Genomic DNA, 12,546 nt, shown 5'->3' on the forward strand with positions numbered 1-12,546 from the left:
TAATGTATGTCTGGTGACCATCTTTGTGACCTTCGTTTTCTTTGTGAGAACATTCTTTCTTAGTGAAAAATCTTTGTGATTACTTGTGTTTTTTGTTTTTTATTTTTTTGTTTAATCTTTGTTTAGTTAGTTTGTTCTTTATTGTTCATACTTGAAGTGTGTCCGATCGATACAATCCTTCAATAGTTGTTAATGAAAGTACGATGCCATTTTCATGTTTTTCTTTTCAACTTTAAAAAGAACTTCGTCAAGACCTGAAAAAAATAACAAAGAATTTCAAAAGTCAATCCTAACAAATATCATACAAATACTCGATTGTGGTTCTATACGAAGTAAATCCAAGATGAATCAAATTAAGAACAGAGTCAGTAAAGATTAATCAAATTAAGAACCCATAGAAATTTAACAAATGTAAAAAAAATCTATTTTTTAAGCACATATAATTCTAATTTTTTTAAGACATGTCTTTTGTTGTGATGTGATTATATAAGACATATTACACTTTGAACACTTTTAAAATATACGACACTTCAAACAGTTTGTTGAAAATGATGGAAATAAAATTAGGTTCTATCGAATATTACTTATATTAAAAATAACCTATTAGCAATTACAAATAATGACATATTTAAATTTTGAATATATATATATATATATATATATATATATATATATATATATATATATATAATGTCAAAGACAATTGACAAACATGGATGATGGATCAATGATAACCTTTTAAAGTCTTAACAAATAACTATTGTGCCTATTTTGTTACCTTAGGAATTGCAAATAAAAAACATTTACAATAAAGATTTCTTGCATAATTTTCATTTACACATCTTTCTTACTTAAAATTCCAATAAAGATTTCCAATTTTCATTTTTCTTAAGAAAATCAAAACGACCTCACAATTTGAGCTTCAATACAAAGTGCGTGTTTCTAGAAACACATCTACAACCACCAAAAAAATGAGAAGCATTGACAATGGTGACAATCATAGATGAAAAGATTACCAAGAAGATGAGCTTGTAATGGCAGATTAATCAAACGGTGACTTGGATTTTCTACAACAATATGGAATAAATTTATTAACACGGATGAAATCTCTACACCTGCTTGTGCCTTTTCCCGTCCTCTGCCTGTATGTATAAGTATCATGTTCGCAACTTTCTTCCCTAAAACAAAAGGGCAATCAACTAATAAGCAACATATCAAAACTCATGCATTAAAACCAACACTAACATAATGACAAAGGGTAGCATTGGGTATTTTTTTATTTAATGTATTACCCCTGCCCATTCTCCATGTGGTTCTTTTTACTTGTCTGTTGTTCTTTCCATTTGTTTAAAATCAGGGTCTGCTGAGTTTCCAAATGCACCATAAATCACACTGAGAAAATATATGAGAATTAGGTTTTGAGAGTACCTTATATCGATAGGACCAGTGTCACCCCAGTCCATATAACTATCTTTAACCAATGTAAATAACAATATAATTGATAACAATTATTGTTAGGAAACCGAAAATAAGATATGAATAAAGGATTACCCGTGCTTTTTGATTAATATAATTCATTGAATGAAGCATCAAATACCAAGAGGCTTTTAGATATCATAATATTGGGTATTTTCTTTAGTTAGTTATCCTTTGATAAGTAACTCCTGGAAAAACAAATGTCCATTTATAGCAACTTTTGTAAAAAGAGATAGAATGACAACTCAAAATAATCACTAATTATTTGTATGTAGTGCATAAAGTATCTAAACATTTACCAGAGAACTTGTGTAAAACATAAAAGTGGATTATCATGGTTAAACATGGAAGCATTCACAATATCTTCAAGCAAATCCACCATGTCCAACAGGTGCACAACCTACAATTTAGAGTTAGAATAGGATACTAAGCAAAAACTGGACAAACAAAGAATTTGAAAACAAAGGTGCAAAACCTAAATGCTCATCACAAATAAGTATCCAGAAACGTCTATGCATTTCCTTTTGTGCTCTCAATGTAAGATGATTAATGTTAAATTGTTATAGAAACCTACAAAACATTAAATAAAAAAACACAAGACACAAAATGAAAATGAAATTGATTTAGAAAATCATTTTAGGTTAGGTAAGTATCTGACCATTGATGACAATTTTTTCCTTGTCAAAAAGAGTTGAATATATAGAATTGAAGATCAGATGTTGAGGATGATAGATTAGTATGGAGCCTTGAATTTCAGTCTCTAAAAATCTACTCAATTTCATAGCAACTAGGAAATGCCCAGTCGCGCCAAAGGCGCGTTTTTTATTTGTAATAGTAAAAAGTCACAGCGCCATTGGCGTGGGTTCGAATAAATTTATTTCACAACTTAAGCAATTGTTGTTTGAACCTCAAGAAGCTTTTGTTTGTGGTCTTGGATACAAGAACACAATGTTAAAATTTTTTGTTATGCAAACCTGTAACAAAATAAGAACTATTAAATAGTTTCGATTCTTATAATTCACAAAATTATGAGATTCTAAATAAAATTGAAACTCACTTGAACATAAAGGTAAATAGAACATAAAGGTGAAGATTCTACTTAAACCTTGATTGATTAGTTTTAAACTAAATAATTTTTTTGATAAGCTTGAAATTGTTAATGTCAAGCAATTTTTTATAATGAATATCATATGATATAACAAAAACATGACAATAAGTCAATAATTTGTATGTCATTATTTTGGAGATAATTAAAAGATTTGATAAAAATGTATAATAGTAATTAAACTAAAGTTTTAAATATCTATAATGACTTTTAAGAAACATAAAATGACAATTTTTAAAATATTATAAAGACAAATGTGTGGGACATAGAGGCGTGTAGTGACAATAGTCAATAATAATAATAATAAATTATGAAATATATAGTCCAGGGACTGTATTGTAATATTCATAAAATCAGTTTTAATAAAGGAAATTGTGTTAATGGTTAAAACTGGCAACATGTGAAACCTAACGGACCAAAAGTGACAACTTTCGAAAGTCTTAATCTTTTTCCCCATGTAAAACTGGAAAAACTTATGTGGCAAATTTGTAAAGACAAAAAACTCATAAAACAACAATTTTTAAAACATTATAAAAACGAATGTGAGGAACATAGACGCGTGTAGTGAAATAATAATAATAATAATAATAATAATAATAAATTATGAAATATATAGTCCAGGGACTGTATTGTAATTTTCATAAAATCAGTTTTAATAAAGGAAGTTGTGTTTATGGTTAAAACCGACAACATGTCAAACCTAACGGATCAAAACTGAAAACTTTCGAAAGTCTTAATCTTTTTTCCAAAACTGGAAAAACTTATGTGGCAAATTTATAAAGACAAAAAACTTATATGACAAATTTGTAAAGACAAAAAACTATACTGTTCTCTAAACCTCTGCAAAAAAAATTAGAAAATATATTATAAAGAAGTTAATCCACATAAGAACGACAATGGTGGTAGGGGATCGGTGGAAGGAAGTGGAAGGTTTTTTTTTGGTAGAAGAAGGGTATATTCAATCGATGGAGGGATAAAAGACAATGGAAGAAGAACATAAAATAAACAAATTTGAAGAATGGAGGAGGATGACTAACACCGGGAGAAGACAAAGACAAACAATGTGTCTAGTCAAATCCAAATATCAATGCAACAGAGTTAACATGTGAATTAGTTAAAAGCCTATGGAAAAAAATTAAAAAAATGAACGAAAGGGACTAAAAGTAACAGATTAAATTTTTAAAAGCACACTGTTCATAAAGGAACCACACTTTACCTCCGTCAACTAAAGTAGCTGATGTACACTTCTTCGACAAACTTGACGAAAGCTTGCAGTATTGGCGTTCAGAACCTTCAAATGTTTCACTCATTTGGCCAGAAACAACTCGTCAAACAAAACTAGAAGGATCATGTATCGATTGCACCAATTAAAACAAGCAGACAAATTAGAATCAAAATCGAAACTAAAATCAAACAACCATTCACCTAACTCACGAATGAAATCCAAAAACACGAAAAACAATTCAACTTTCCAGTTTGAAGATCTAGAATTATTCTATTAAAACGGCGGCGTTTTGACAGAGAATGAATATATGAGGTCCAATGTGATGTTGGTTAGGGTTTTTAACAAACCTACGACGTCGTTCTTCAGATCCACCGACCCCAAGACCACATCTAACAATGGCAACCTGCTTCACCGTAAGGATGAAAAAATGTGTAACGACCCATTTTCACGTCCAAAAATTTCGTTATAAAACATTACATGAAAGCATTAATAGTTAAAACATTGTTTGATTAAACCATTTCACATCGAAAACCAAATTGAAAACCACAACATTCGATCAATCAAATATTAGAGTATCAATCCCAGAATAAACTCGTAATTGCGGAAACAAGAGAGTGTGTGTGTGTGACATGCTGCTACCGCGCCGGCTCCTTTCCCCTAGCTGAGGAACCTGAAACCAAAATTGAAAACCGTAAGCACGAAGCTTAGTGAGTTCCCCCACTGTACCACATACCATTTAACCTCATAACATACATATATTGTCAGGCATATCTGGGTGCCTGAACTACCCCTTCAGCCCTCTCGACCGGGTATTGCCTAGCATATCTGGGTGCTGGCCTCCCCTTCGGTCCTCTCGACCGGATACTGCCTAGCATATCTGGGTGCTAGCCTCCCCTTCGGTCCTCTCGACCGGATACTGGGGAACTATTCCTCCCCTCCACTACTATCACATAACATGTATCACAATATCAGATCTATCTAACATGGTTGGGTATAACTACCCCTTCGGCCCTACCGACCGGATACCTCGGGGACTATCTCCCCCCCTAGTGTCACTAGCACATATCATCATATCATACTAGCACATAAACATAACACAGGTAGTAATAATCCCTAGATGAATATCACGGAGACAATCATCTACATACAACTCCTACTGGTGGGCCGGCATTGTGGCCGTAGGCCCACCGCTACTGGAAGGTAACTCACCTCGAAGTAGCTGCTGATCTGATCGGGAACTGACTGTCTACTGCTGCTGCTGCTGCTCCGGGAATCCTCCGGCTCCAATTCCCACAACATACTCAATCAAACACTGCTAACTGTCCTTTGGGTAAAATGACCATTTTACCCCTGATCATGCCCTAAGTCAAAGTCAGAGTCAACTTTCAGTTGACCCGACTCGCCGAGTTGGTTTTCCAACTCGCCGAGTCCCTACCCAAACAATTGTCCTGAATCCCGTTTCTACTCGTCGAGTTAGGCGACGACTCAACGAGTTCTCCTTCTAAACTGATATTCAAGTCCTTCATCCTACTCGCCGAGTTGTATGAACAACTCGTCGAGTTCATCTTCATCCGATGAACACTTATGCTGCGACTCGCTGAGTTGTATGAACAACTCGCCGAGTCTGTTCTTGATCTAAAGAGATTGCCTTGAACTCGCCGAGTCAGGGCATTGACTCGCCGAGTTCCTCCATAGATGAGTTCAGCTTCCGACTCACTGAGTCACACCCTGTGACTCACTGCTCACTCGACACTACGAAAAGGGGACAAACTCAAAGACTCGCGAACAGACTCGCCGAGTCACATGAACGACTCGTCGAGTCGTTGCCATGCACCTACTAAATACACAGATTTGGTTGATTCCAGTCCATGCCATTCACAGATCTGGACTCCTATGTGACATCCCCGAAATCACGGCCAGAAAAGACCGGTTTGTTTATGCTTTATAAAATCAGAGTACTTCATTTTATAAAAATGTTGCGGAATTTGTTCCCAGAAAAACATGGTAAATACGTTATTAAAACATTTTCGAAGAAACGTATTTATTTCATTTTAAAACGTTTGGGATGTCATCGTTAATACAGAAACATAAGCATAAACAGAACTTACAATTATTTACACTAGTGATCTACATCTCTTTAAATCTCTCAGTGTGGTGTCACTTCATATCAACACCTGTGATATAAATAAACTGAGTGGGTCAGGTTGGGAAACCTGGTGAGTACATAGGGTTTTCAACCCACAATAATATAATTATTATTGTTAAACATCAAACAATCAACCCAATTACCCATTCCCGTTATCCTCACATTACGTCCCTAAAACATCTAACTCAAGGGACCTAGTCAAAGGACTATCATTGGGATGGAGTATACCTGGTGAGCACACAGTTCACACAGTTCGAATAAACACACAGTTCGAATAAACACACAGTTCGGTTAAACACACAGTTCGAATAAACACCTACAGGTTGCGAGCCTGCTAGTGTTCCACTGGACTGTCTAGAATAGTCCGTGGTTGTCATCTATACTCCGCTAGATGACTAGATCATCAAGAACAGCTATAACGAGGCCTCTCATTATTTTATTTTGTCACACAGCAACTATTATATCTACCCGTGTTTTACCCCGCACATTATGTAGATATAAAATACTTATACAGTTTGAATCACTGAAAACATGTATAAAACGTTCTTCCAATATAGATAGCAAGTATACAGATAATATACACACACAGCACGTAAAATACTTCATATCTATGTGTAAGCTGAAAGTAACTATGCACTCACCTGAGTAGGTGGTGACTCAGCACTCGGACAGCGCTTCGATACTCTCAAAACGATATTCCTTCGATAAAACCTAGTACCGATACCACTAGGGTTTAGTTTAACGATAACCGCGACAAATTAATTAGTCTGACTATTATTAAGCGTTAATAACGCTCAATATAACTCATAATAATAGCTCAAATAATTATTTTAAGGACCTAATAACATTCCTATAATTATTTGAAAGCTATATAAAAAATTGCGTAAGCGTAGCACACTTACAACAAATTTTATCGAAAACCGAAACTTAATTGGAGCAGCGTTCCCGAGCCGAAAGGCTCTTTTCTCGGAACTCCGGGAGCCTCGGGGCTTCCTTCGGGTGCTAGGGGGTTTACCTAGGCTTTAGGGGGCTTAAGGAGGCTTAGAGAGAGAAACTAGAGAGAGAAAGTGAGTTTGGGAGGTGTGAAGAGAAGGCTAGACCCGACACCTCTATTTATAGTGCAAAATCTGATGGACTCGTCGAGTCTGAGTCATGACTCGCCGAGTTGGTCCATGTGGTGGCCTTCTGGTGGTGCCACGTGTCCAATTCTGGTGGTGCCACGTCACCCCCTATCGCGTATCAGCCTCCGAACTTAGAAAAATCATAACTTTCGCATACGAGCTCCGTTTTCGACGTTCTTTATATGCACGCGTAGGTAAAATCAAGATCTACAACTTTCATTTAGACTCCGTCGGCTAATTCTCGACCGATCTCAAATTTAACTGTAGGAGGCGTTTAGACTGTTAAATGACCGCGAAGAATTCGTAACTCCTTCATACGAACTCCGTTTTCGTCCATCTTTTTACCGTTGAGTTCCTATTAATGAGATCTTCAACTCTCATTTAGGTCGCGTAAGCCAAAAACCGCTCGAACTAAAATTCGAGTTTCGGGCCGTGCACTGCTAAGCCGAATCTTAGAAAAATCATAACTTCCTCATACGAAGTCAGATTTGGGCGTTCTTTTTACCGACGCTCTTAGTTTAACATATTCTACAACTTTTGTTTAGATTGCTAAGGCTAAATCTCGCTCTATCGTAAATTCACTATTTACGCTTCCCGGTGTCGTGTCGGTTTTGCCGTAAAACTTCGACGGGCCATAACTTCTTCGTTATAACTCAGATTTCGGCGTTCTTTATATGTACGGAAACCTCGTGACATATACTACAACTTGGTTAAGATTATTTATTCTAAATAATCTTTTGTCGAAAAGTCGTTTTCGACCCTTATTGCCTCTAAATTGACTAGCCCGGATCTACGGGCGTTACAATTATCTCCCCCTTAGGATGATTACGTCCCGGAATCATCAACGAAACAAGGTCGTATAATGACTCCATACGTCATCTCTTCATCCTTGGTAATAATTATAACTTCTTCATTCCTTCAATTCTATCTCTTAAACTCATTGATTGTAAGAGTACTCGATCGTGCACCTGCTCTCTACCTCAGGTTAGACTCCAAATTATGACCTTCAAGTCACAATCTCGATCCTTGCTGGATACAGACTTGAGATAAGTTCTTTTATTACTACTATAGATCGATGTGTCATATTCTAACGACCTATCATCGTACGTTGCAACACTTAGACTTAGGTCTCTTAGAGTTAAATTCTAAAACAAGCTATGCCTTCCTTCATGTTCTAATGTGATATAATCACCTTTTAACATTTGGCATTTCCAGCTACCAACTTCTTTAACAACGAGTGCGATACTTCTATTGATCGCTTTGATTTCAATCGTTTGGTTTAAGTCGGACGCTACATCAAACTTGGTTCTCTGAACCACACAACATACTCATCGTAGTCGGACTCGATTCGATATGGCCACTAGGGTCGGAATATCAACAATCTTCTTAGTCATTACCGAAACGATGGTAACAACACACTTGAATAAAACGAAATCAATTACTAGCTTCTTGGTAACCTTGTGACTTTCCCTGATCCAAGTGTGAGTCCTGTGCTTCCGGTAGTATAGGCCTCTACTACCATTCACACCTACTCATACTCGTCCCAAGTATTGTCCCGCAGTTTTCCAAGTCACCACACAAGAAAATCACATAGTAGCTTAACACATCAAATATCAAAACGAAGGTTTTATTACTCCTTGAAACTATTACATAGGTGTTCAAGTTCACCCTAGACTATGTCTCTAATAGGCTACATCATATGACACTATCTATATGGCTTCTTCATAGCTTGATCTCTATATATCCATCCTTACTCCTGATTCCTTGCATCGTCAGCTGCTTCGTCAAGGATCATTTGAAATGCTCTTGCCTTTGGTTTTGGCGGCACATTTGGCTTTGTAGCCCCTTCTCTTTTTGGGCAATCTTGCTTGAAGTGCCCTTCCTCGTTACATTCGTAACACACCCTTCTGTTGAATTTACACTCGTTGGCATAATGCCCATGCTTCCCACACTTGAAACAAGTCACCTCCTCACCGCATTTTCCAGAGTGTTTCTTTCTGCACCTCTCGCACCATCTTTCTTCACTCCCTCCTCCTCTAAACTTCCTTGTATTGGACTTGCTTCTCTCATCGGGATTAGCAGACCCCTCAAACTTCCTCTTTTTGCCAACCTCGGTCTTGTTGGCGGCTCTTCCCTTGATCATCTCCTCAACTGACTTGGCAGCCCAGATAGCTGCTTCCAAAGTAGGTGCCTGTCGCACTGGCACCGCATACTCCCATGGAAGTCCTTTTGCATACTTGTCGACTTTCGTCAGCTCATCTGGAACAAGACGTAAGGCGAACTCCATCTTCTCTGTGAAATTGTTGGTGTATTCATCAACAGACATGCTTCCTTTCTTCAAGGTAAGGAATTGGTTTTCCAGCTCGAGCAGATTTTGGGCTGAGCAGTACCTACGTTTGAACTGCACCAGGAATTCTGCCCATGTTAGTTGCAGGGGCTCATTGGGGCTCAGAGTTTTCCCCAAGGTATTCCACCAACGTACAGCGCCTCCTCGAAACTGACGCACTGCAAATGTGGTCTGTTGTTTTCCTCTGCAACCGCACGTCATGAAAGCTAACTCCATCTCCGAGATCCAATCCTTGACCCCGATCGGATCCTCCTTTCCAGTGAAAGTCGATGGCTTGCAAGTCAGAAAATCCTTGTACTTGCATCCATTCCTCTCGACTTCGTCATCTTGGTTGTTTTGTCGAACTACTGGTGGGTTGACTTGACCAACAGTCCCACTATAGTTCTCCTCCTCAGTTTGCCCTTCATTCAACTCGGGCCGTTCGATCTGAATAGTGGCTTCCTCTCGATTTTGCTGGAGCAAACGTCTAGTTTCCTCCATTTGACGATCCAACATCGCCTGGATCATTGCTTGCACTCCGGCCATTGTTATTGGCTCAGCAGCGGCTACTACAACCGGTATTTGCTCAATCACTGGGGGTTGGTTTCGGTTCCCATTTGCATTCACGTTTCCGCTACGGGTTCTTGCCATCTTGATCTATACACCGAATAAGGTGAATCTAGGCCTTTACTCAGGATTGACGGTTAAATCATCCTTATCACTCCGAAACGTTTATATGCTAGTTCTAATATCGTAGTCGTACGTTTAGAATCCTAAACACATAAGGTTTCCAGATCCGGTCGGCAACAGACCATAGATCCGAACAACTAACAGCATATCAGGCACAAGTATTTATGTAACAGCCCGAAATCTCAGGTATTATTAAATTATGTTTTGGGGTGATTTAAGAGGGGACTCGGCGAGTTGGAGCCTAGACTCGCCGAGTAGGATCGCAGACTTGGTCGCGGGATCGCGACTGGACTCGACGAGTCCAGATATGGACTCGGCGAGTCGACGCTGTTTAGCGAAAACCCTAACCGTTCAGGTTTGGGACGTATAAAGGAGACTTATTGGCCGTCATTATTCATTTTAGCCTTCTGAGAAGAACCCTAAATCGATTGGGTGCATCTGGAGCAAGGATCATAAGCCATTATTGATTATAGAAGAGTGATTGTGCAAGGAAGAGAAGAGATTGGCTAAAGGAGCAGCAAGGGGGTCACATTATGAGGATTGGGGACACAGAGAATACATCATCCAGGTAAGAATTCGTGTATGCTCTGCTATATTGATGTATTCATGGATTTAGGGTTTATGGAACCCTTTTGTGATTAGATTGACTATTACCCTAGTTCCCTAAACGAGTGTAACCCTGTATTGAGACCCTTGGAGGTCCAGAATGTCCCATGTCTATGCATTTCGGGAATTGATGAAGGTTTTGGATTGGAATCCTTATGCCTTAGGTTAAAATGTAAATTATGAATCACATGGTGTATCATGAGCACTGAAATGAGGACTTCACGTGGTAGATCATCCTAGGAAGGCCAGACCTAGGAATGGTCGAAGCAGTTCTGACCTTAGGATGCAGTTTGAGCGGTTGCATGGCATGGACTCGCCGAGTTCGATGAGCAGACTCGGCGAGTAGCTTGAAGATTTACTGGGACTCGTCGAGTTGTTCTTCAGACTCGGCGAGTTGAGTCGGGGTGGCCCCGCGATTCTTCCAGGAGTAACTCGTCGGGTCAAGGAGGATACTCGACGAGTATCCTCCTTGCGGCTAAGTGCATCGGCCACCACATTGGCCTTCCCCAGGTGGTAGAGGATCTCGCAATCATAATCCTTTACCACGTCCAACCACCAACGCTGCCTCATATTCAGATTCGGCTGATCCATGAGGTACCTCAAACTCTTGTGGTTCGTGTAGATGGTACATCGAACCCCGTAGAGGTAATGCCGCCAAATCTTGAGGGCAAAACCCACCGCCCCCAACTCCAAATCATGCGTCGGGTAGTTCGCCTCGTGAGGCTTGAGCTGCCTCGAAGCGTAGGCAATGACATGCCCCATCTGCATCAGTACCGCGCCCAATCCAGAAATGGACGCGTTGCAGTATACCACAAAATCCTCTACGACCTCTGGCAGGGCTAAGATCGGCGCCTCGCACAATCTCTGTCTCAGCGTTTCAAACGCATCCTGCTGCTCGGGTCCCCACCGAAAGACCACGGCTTTCTTCGTCAGCCGCGTCAGGGGTACGACTATCTTGGAGAAATCCTGAATAAATCTCCGATAGTAGCCTGCTAATCCCTGGAAACTCTGAATCTCAGATGGAGACTTCGGAACCTCCCATCTCATCACAGCCTCGACCTTGGCCGGATCGACCAGAATCCCGTTCTGGTTGACAAGGTGTCCGAGAAATTGCACCTCGCGCAACCAAAACTCACACTTGGAGAACTTGGCATACAAGCTCTCCCTCCTCAGGATCTCCAACACCTCTCTCAGATGCTCCTCATGCTCCTCCTGAGTCTTGGAATAAACCAAGATGTTATCGATAAAGACTATCACAGACCGATCCAGCATCGGTCTGCATACGCGGTTCATGAGGTCCATGAACGTGGCAGGAGCATTGGTGAGCCCAAACGGCATCACCAAAAACTCATAGTTGCCATAGCGCGTCCAAAACGCGGTCTTCTGCGTATCCTCCTCCCTGACCCTCATCTGATGATAACCCGAACGCAAATCAATCTTGGAGAACCAAGATGCTCCCTGAAGCTGGTCAAAGAGGTCATCAATCCTCAGGAGCGGGTAACGGTTCTTCACCATTACCTTGCTCAGTTCCCGGTAATCCATACACATCCGATGCGACCCATCCTTCTTCTTCACGAACAAAATCGGGGCGCCCCAGGGTGAACTACTCGGTCGAATGAATCCCTTGTCTAACAGCTCCTGCAGCTGTGTAGACAACTCCTGCATCTCAGGAGGAGCCAACCGATACGGTGTCTTGGCTATCGGAGTCGCACCAGGAACAAGGTCAATCCGGAACTCCACCCGTCGCTCCGGAGGTATCCCAGGAAGCTCCTCCGGGAAAGCATCTGCAAAATCTCGAACCACCGGAACCTCGCTCACTGTTGCCTTACCAGCCTCTCGAGTATCCATTAC

This window comes from Lactuca serriola, chromosome 1, assembly GCF_051521515.1.
Source record: "Lactuca serriola cultivar US96UC23 chromosome 1, Lser_US96UC23_V15, whole genome shotgun sequence".
Lineage (NCBI taxonomy): Eukaryota > Viridiplantae > Streptophyta > Magnoliopsida > Asterales > Asteraceae > Lactuca > Lactuca serriola.